This window comes from Lissotriton helveticus, chromosome 5_1 (assembly GCF_964261635.1).
Source record: "Lissotriton helveticus chromosome 5_1, aLisHel1.1, whole genome shotgun sequence".
Lineage (NCBI taxonomy): Eukaryota > Metazoa > Chordata > Amphibia > Caudata > Salamandridae > Lissotriton > Lissotriton helveticus.
Genome location: NC_136065.1, coordinates 785,276,040 through 785,283,266, shown reverse-complemented (window position 1 = coordinate 785,283,266; position 7,227 = coordinate 785,276,040). Strand labels below are relative to the sequence as shown.

Below are 7,227 nucleotides of genomic sequence, written 5' to 3'. Positions count from 1 at the left end.
ATAGACTTACAGTCATGTTACATAACCTAGTCATCTATCCCACTGACCAACCTCCAGATACCCAAAGATAACATAAGAATGTGCAATCGAAAAGTGCAAGTGCAATATAGGTGCAGCATGATAGCTTTTGCATTGTTCAAACAATTGGGTTCAATAAAGTGCGTGTCCTCGAACCACAAAGTGGCCATTGCAGAGGACCCGCAACACTCAACTCTGAATAAAAATTAGATAAAATCAATGTGCAAAACTTAGGCTGCTTAATCTCAATTACATTCTTACAGAAATCAAGGAGAGTTGAGTACTTAAACTATGCCTGGGCAAAGAAGAGACCATTACATTAAACATGTAATATTCAATCTTGCCCAGAGCCTGGCCCTGGGGGCCTGAAATAAATCTAAAGGATTTGATTTCAATAAAGTGCATGTGAAATACATCAGCAGCGTGGAGATTTTTACATTAATCTTAAACCGTGCTCTGTAAAATGCGTATGAAATACCTTAACAGCACAAAGGCCATTATAATAATCCCATACCAGCGTTTCTATTGCAATCAAGGTGGCCCTCACCTAGCAACATTTGACACTGGATGCAAAGAAAATAAAAACATATTTTTACATCACATTATAGTTAAGAAGGATCGTTAAAAGGCCATAAAATAATTTCATTCGGATTTACAAGTAGCAAGAGAGAAAAAATATTCAGGGCCTAATTACGAAATCTAAGACGATGAATTGGCCGGGGCTATGAATTCGTATTTAAAATGGCCGTGCGTGTGCACCACATAGAGAATGCAAAATGTGATACGGAGAACACAATGGGTATGTGGGTGTCATATTTCAATAACCTAGAAACCTCACTACAGTGTCTGGATCCCAAGTTTCTACTTAGCTGAAGAAGCCATCGGATCTTTGCCCTCCTGTATCCTTGGCAGGAGAATATCACATGATATTCTGTCTCCTTAGAATTATTACAGGCTGGGCAACCCAAAGCAGGTGAATCGCCACTTAAAGTGAAAGCACACAATGTGAGCACCCCATGTCTGAACTGCAGATATAACTTCTTAGCCAGGAACGGCTGAGTGCCGTCCAGGACTGGTTCTAGTCTATTTTATCTTTTACTTCTAGAAACTCTTGGGTAAGACTGAGGGGCTCCCCTGTATCTGTGCTCCTTTGTGCTCCCTATAACTTTCCATCAGGACCTTCATAGAAGTTACGGGGCAGATTCCTTCTGCATTTGTCCACAAGTTGCCCCTACCCATGGCAACACAGGTATTGCTAATGTAGGCCAACCATGGTAATTTGCCCGCGCCCTGTAGACTCAGAACTTCACTCAGCTCGTCCCTATATGTGGCCAGTTCTGGGGAGCTCCACAGAGGTCGCCAAAATAATAGGGGTCTAAGAGCGACTTCACCTGCGATTGGTCTAATCTCCAGATCCATTCTGAGAGGTGTGAGTGGGGAGCTAGGGAGAAGACCCAGTAGTTGCCTCGCATAGAAATTCTCAATGCTCAATAGAGAGCCCAGATGGGCGATGGGCCCAGATTTCGGGACCGTACAGAGCAGCACCCCTGGCTTGTGCTTTATACATCTCCACTGCAGGGCTTACACATTTGTGGGTACAGCTCTTATATACCTTGCTCAAACACCCAGTTGTCTGTGCTAACTTTAGACTAGCTTTCTGAATTTGGGCACCCCAGTCTAATTTTTCAGTGAGCGTGATCCCAAGGTCCTCGAAAATGGACAGCCTCTGTAAGGGACACCCCTCTAGACAGGGATTTGCTGGGTAATATTGCTTGCATTAAATACCATGTACTTAATTTTCTGCAGGTTAATCTCCAGACCCAGTTCCTACAGAAAACACTAAAGATGTTAAGGGCCCTCTAGGTTTCCAATGTGTGATTTAGAAAGGAGGAGGTTGTCATCCGCAAACATCATCGCAGGAATTTTGCGATTCGCTAGCTTAGGGGCATCAATGTCCTTTCCTGCTATCAGCGACTCGACTAAGCTTTTGATAAAAAGGCAAAAAAGGGTCGGGCCCAGCACACAGGCTTGATGTACACCTCTTTCTACAGGGAGGGGAGCTGTAAGTTAGCCATTTTTAAAATACCTAATTTGGGCAAGTTACCTTCATGTAAACGTTTCAGCTGATGGTAGAGATATGGTGGGACACCCATAGCCAGTAGGAGTGCCCATAGTTTTCCCCTCTGTACCTGATCAAATGCAGATTTTAGGTCCACAGAAATTAGGTAGAGGTTGCCACCCTCTATAGAAACAGATTTCCAATATAATAATTATAGCCTAAAAATTTGAATGATTGTAGAGATCTTTGCTCTGAACCCGGATTGGAGGGGGTTAAGGACTTTGTGCTCATCCATCCAGCTCTGGAGTACACAGGCAAATATTTTTTGTCTTACATCAATGAAACTGATAGGGTGATAATTTGCAGGGAGGAACGGAGAGACCTTTTTAAAAGTTGGTATAATTTCGGCCCCAGTCCAGGTGATAGGAATCGCCATACCCTGCCGAATGGCATTGAACAATGACCACAGACAGGGGGCCCAGATGGCAGGTTCAGAGCGAAAGAGGTCCCCGGGGATCTTGTCCAGCCCTGGAGCCTTGAATGGTGTAATCCTGCTCACTGCATCAGTTATCTCTTTCAGGGAGATCGGGGGTGGCTGGAGAGGTTGTCTCGGGGTGTGTGTGTGTGTTGCCCACAAGCCCATCCTCGTCCTCCACCCTTAGGTATAAGGATTCAAAATGTGCCTTTCATACATTCTCCCCAAAATTGGGTTCTATGGCCAATTTGCATTCTTGGGTTCCCGTATTAACCACATTCCATAACGACCTCATGTCATGAGAATTGAAGGCACTTCTCAGGGTATCCTATTTTTGGCACTCCCAACTTCTTTTGCTTCCATAATTACATTGTTTTAGGCTGCCCTTTACTCTCTGATTAACACCCTGTCTTTACATTTAATTACAGCAATAAGGTCTGTCTTAGCCACACTACAACTATTATTGTACAAAGGGTGACGAGGTCTTCTAGTCCCCCTTGATCTTCTATTGGGATTAAAGATGTTAGCCATGGTGGATAATAGGTCTTGATGGTTATTAAATATTTTGGAAAGGGAGTTAGGGATACCGTCGTTCAAGGTGAATTGTTTCACAGCCAAAAGAAATGGAATGATTGTTTGGTATAAGGAAGCCAGCTTTTCTTGAGATTGGCAAAAATCACCCCAGCGAACTCTCCTCCTGCCATTTGTAAATTTTAACCTGAGGTCAGGTAGTGGTAGATACATCCTTAACACAGGGTGAAATTACCTCTATGAGGAGTATGTTGTGGTCACTTTCGTAACGGGGGATGATTTTAAAGTCTAACACCCTGTACCAAGATTTTGTATCTACCAGAATGTAATCTATAATAGAGGCTTGTCCTAATCTGTTAAAAGTGTATTTCCCCGGTATATCGGATTTTGTGCGACCGTTGCACGCTCTTAATGAGAGGATCAGTGTGAGGGTATTCATCTGTAACACCAATGGGGTCCATGCCCATGTTGGCGGAATATTGGGCTCTGGAATGGCCCAATGAAGGTCCTCATCACTTGAATTACCTGTACCCAGCCATTCAATGGTTCGAACTGGCAGAAGGGCAGTCAGTTGGTCAAGAGTTGGTGATTCTTGGCCATTGCAGATCTGGTGTGAGTAGACATTTATCAGAGCAATTGTGACCTTCGAGGAGAAGGGCAGAAAAAATACGAAGTATGTCACGTGATGATGTCTCTATCTGCTTTACAGCTCAACCCAGATGCACACCAAACCATGTACACAGTCCCCCTGATGACTTTCCCGTACCCACACTAGTAACTGTTATGCTAAATGATGCGTAGCCCAATCTATGTTTGTCTATACTAGCTCATGTTTTCTGGAGCATGCAGATCTCATGTTGCTCTATAAATGACCCCCACTCTGATTTATCTCATTTGGAGGTGACTCCTACTATGTTCCAGGAGAGAAGCTGTAACCTTGTAGGGCCTGTGCAAATTCCTGGATTAAGGGACTGAGCTCCATACTTCGCTGTGTGTCCTTGGGGGAGTGGGTTGGTTGCCTCCAACTCCACCATCATGGGCCTTTGCTAACATCAGGGTGGCCAGCTGTGTTGGCTGGGGAATTTGCAATCACACAAGGTTGATGTTTAGGTGCCTATGTGCTCTCTAAGGGTAGATCAGGCAGAAGTTGGATGGTAAGGGCCCTATTCTGTCCACCACTTTCTACTCCTCTCTCTCCACCAACCTGCAACTTAACTTCTTCCCCTTTCTGCTTTGAGAACCCACACCACTTTATGGACTCCCCCTGTTGGATTGAGCCCCCAATAACTCCCATGAAGAATCAGATCTCCCATATGGGTGACTTATACGTACGTCAATCCACAGATTCTAAAGGATTGAATCTATTAGAAAGTGGTAGATGATAGGGTGATGAACTGGGTTGGTCCTGTCCCCGAGCAGAGTATTGCTTAGTCTGGTTTCATAACCCCTCTCACAGCCATCTTGCCTTCTATTAAGTGGGTTGAGCCCTGGGGTATAAAAAAAGCCAAGTGGTAATGACACTATACCCCCATCCTCCCTTCGATGGTTCCAATCTAGGAGAGCTTCTATAACCATTGGGGTCCTGAAATAATTACAATGCAGCCCCCTGGGATTCTTTTGGCCTCCAGCCCACCCATCCCACCCTGCATGTAATGAGGATTTCATCTGCCTCCTTGTAAGAACATTGACAATGCTTGGCCAGCCAGAATATACATTTGTTTTTTAATGCAGAATAAGATTCCCTAAAACCATAATTCAGCGCTGGAACGCTAGTTAGAATGATTACATAGGGTGTTGAGGCCGGGGGGAGATCGATGGATGGCAAGACTGACCTTACTTCATTGCTGGGAAACATCCTTTACAAAGCAACTTTTACCACGCAGTGCTATTACAACGCAGGTTTTACCACGAAAACCATTACCACGCATTGCACTGGGGGGCGCTCTAGGATAGGGAAAAGATTTAATTTACTATCCAACACCTTCCCTACTGTCCACGGGGACTGGAGTTGGAATAGTAAATTAAACTATTCACTATCCAGCACCCCAAAACGCTATGCGTTGTAATGGTATGCGTTGTAAAAACCGCGTTGTAACGGCATGCGTGGTAAAAGCATGCGTTGTAACGTCATACATCCTTCATTGCTATCTTTCTGTGGGGCAGACTTCACAATACCCCTGTGACTCATACCCTGTCGTGGATAGTCACATGCTTGTGACCTTACTGGATGGGGCCGAAATTGCTCCCTGCCTATTCCCCTTAAGTTTGGCACTGGCAGTGAGTACTATCGTCTATTCTTAACCTAGCTGGGGCACTCAAACGTTTGTTTGTGCCCTCCTGGTTAGTGTGGTTTTGTATTGAGGTAGGAGTCATGTTGTTTGTCACTATGGATTTCAACTTAGTGATGGAAGGGGCTGCATGTGGTTTCAGATAGTTTGCAGACTCACTCCCCCTTAAGATTGCCTCTGTCTTACCAACCCAAGCTTCAACCGAGGATGCAAGCTTGTCTACCCGCTCGAGCAAATTATTAAGTTTGTCCTTTACAATGACCCTAACTTGGGCCTCTAGTTCCACCACAAGATAATGCACCCAAGCAGGCTGCTCCATGCCTACTTGCGATGAAGCCCCCATCCCAACCACCCCAGAGTCAGCAATCGCCAAAGTTCTACAGAATGCTTCTTGCGTTTGGACCCCACATTTGCATCTGGTTTAAGTTTCACTTTTCTACCAAGACCATGACAAGCCCCTTCCAGGTGCTTCTTGGCACTGGGTGGCTCACGATCCATTGTCCTTGGGTGGGGTGTTGGAGAATCCGGAACCAAAGCTGATAGTGAGCTTTAGGCGTCCTGGTTAGTAAGGGGTAAGGTTAGATTCGGTGTCAAAGATAAATGCCTTTCAGTGAATTCAATTTCCATGGCCAATGCTCCCAATGCCCTCTGGAGCATCCTGTCAATTGAAGTTTGCTGGAAAGTCGTTGCAGTTTTTGGGGTTTGTATTTGTTTTTTCCCCATGCAGGTATGCTTTCCCATATTTGCAAGTGGCACGTTGGAACAAACCCGGTCTCCCTGAGAGCTTTGGGCCACGATCAGCCCACTCACCTCAGCCCTGTGTCAAGTGACTATCCAAAACAAGAGGGGATTCACAGAAAAGTCAGAAGGGAGCAGGTTGTGGCTGACCCCGAAAATACGCGAGCAGCTTATGAGTACTTTGACATCAATAGGGCACAACAGAGTATTAATTCACTGACCTTAACCACTGTGTTAACTCCCGTGTTCGATTAAAGCTTGAAGTCCAAGGATCTGCAAAACCAACCTTGGAGGGGTCGCCCAGCCCAGCCTCCTCTGGGCTCTGAAAGGCACAGCATGGCGAGGGGCATGCCCGCGCTGCTATATGCGCCTCTGGGCGTGAAGTGTGCACGTTGGCACCTCCTGGCATGTTGATTGCTGGGGGCTGGAGTCCCCCGGTGACAACCAGTAGCAGCGAGTGATAGTAAGTGATGGCTTAGACATACTAAGAACTGAGCAGTCAAGTGATCCTGGTAAAGAATGGCAGTTTAGAAGACACACTAATTTGTCAATAGCAAGGCTTTAAACTTAACAAGGGTCACTGTCCCCATCCGCCCACCAATGAAAAGTCGCATTGCTTTGAGGTCGTTGTCAGCGTCCACATCTAGACCTCAGGAACAATCAATACAAATAGCAGCCGCTTACCCTTTGCAACTGTAGTCATTCTTCTAAAGAGAAGCACTTACCTGCTCTGCTATAACGTAAGAGTACAGGATTTTCAAAACACAAACAGCAATAAACAGGAGAACGAACTACAACCCACATCTCATGGTTGCAGCAGATAAATGTACACTAATTTGGTTTCAGAAAATAATTATCTGTCACATAAATCAGACTGGGGCGGTAATGGGTTCATCGCAAAGCTCACGGACAGCAGGACAATACAGAGATGCTCAGTGTCCAGAACTCAAAAGCCACCCAACACTATGATCTCACTAGTATCCCTACATCATGGCCAGTGCCTAACCTTTGCCCCTTATGAGACAATATATTGCATTCCTGGATTGAATCCCGCAGCAGAAAGTCTCAGTTCAAACTGGAATGGCATGGTGAGCAAAAAAACGATGGATTTAGGCCCA

The 7,227-nt window shown here is 45.3% G+C and overlaps 1 non-coding gene across 1 annotated transcript; it reads right to left on the bottom strand.

Moving 5' to 3' along the window:
- Positions 1–6,947: 6,947 nt before the first annotated feature.
- LOC144756925 (small nucleolar RNA SNORD31) lies at positions 6,948–7,011 on the bottom strand. Its single transcript, XR_013595405.1, has one exon. It is a non-coding gene; the product is annotated as a small nucleolar RNA SNORD31 (small nucleolar RNA).
- Positions 7,012–7,227: the final 216 nt, after the last annotated feature.